Here is a 1027-nt window from a genome sequence, read left to right on the forward strand (position 1 = left end):
TACTCTAACAACAGTTAAGATAGCCACAAACGTTTTATATTAAACTCTTACAAATCTGGTTTTGTTTTTATTTATAAATGCATAAAGGTAATAAAAGGAGAGGACCCTCCAGTTGTTAGTCTGGCCTCCCTCGTCAGTGCTGTAAAATGGGTGGAGACTAAAGGGATGGGGGCGGGCTTGGCAGGGACACACACCTCCTGCGGAAGGCCCGTCAGCCTGAGCCAATTCAAACAGGCTCCGCCCAAACAGTTGCACCGCCCCCTTTATCCCTCCCCCGCCGGCCCCCCGCCCCACCCTACACAGGCCAGAACACGGACGCCGTTACTGCTACACACAACCACGAGCTCCAGCGAGCTGGTGGAACTGTCCACTTAAATTTGTTTATATAGATGTGTATAATTATATATATGTATATAAAAACATTAAATCTGAGGCATTTACAGCAGTTAACTCCTAGACCTTCCTTTACAATTCAGTGGCCCGCCATGAAATGCACACGCACGCACGCGCACACACACACACATACGCGCAAACACGCACACACACACGCACGCACACGCACACACACACGCACACACACTCTCTCTGCACAAAACGGGAGACTAATAACGGGTGTGGATAAGCAGGTCACCTCGCTTGTAAAAGACAAGAAAGGAGAGTTAAAACACAATCACAAAAAAAGAAAATATATATATGTGTGTATATATATATATATGAAACTCATTATCAACCGTCTTCCCCTCAACATGCACAACCCAAACCCATCCACAAACCCCAACCCCCATCCCCGTCCCCATCCCCATCCCCATCCCCATCCCCATCCCCATCCCCATCCCCAGACAGTGTGATTGTTTGAGCCCATTTGAGCTTGAGGTAAAAAAGAAAAGGACAGTCCTGGTAAGCTGCTAGAATGAGAGCTGTCTGTTATACTGGCTCCCGTTTGCTCATGCTCAGTGTGATACAAAAAAAAACAAAAAACAAAGATATTAAACTTAAACTTAAAAATGGCTCAATGTGGTTTTTTTCC

Source organism: Anguilla anguilla, chromosome 8 (assembly GCF_013347855.1).
Source record: "Anguilla anguilla isolate fAngAng1 chromosome 8, fAngAng1.pri, whole genome shotgun sequence".
NCBI lineage: Eukaryota > Metazoa > Chordata > Actinopteri > Anguilliformes > Anguillidae > Anguilla > Anguilla anguilla.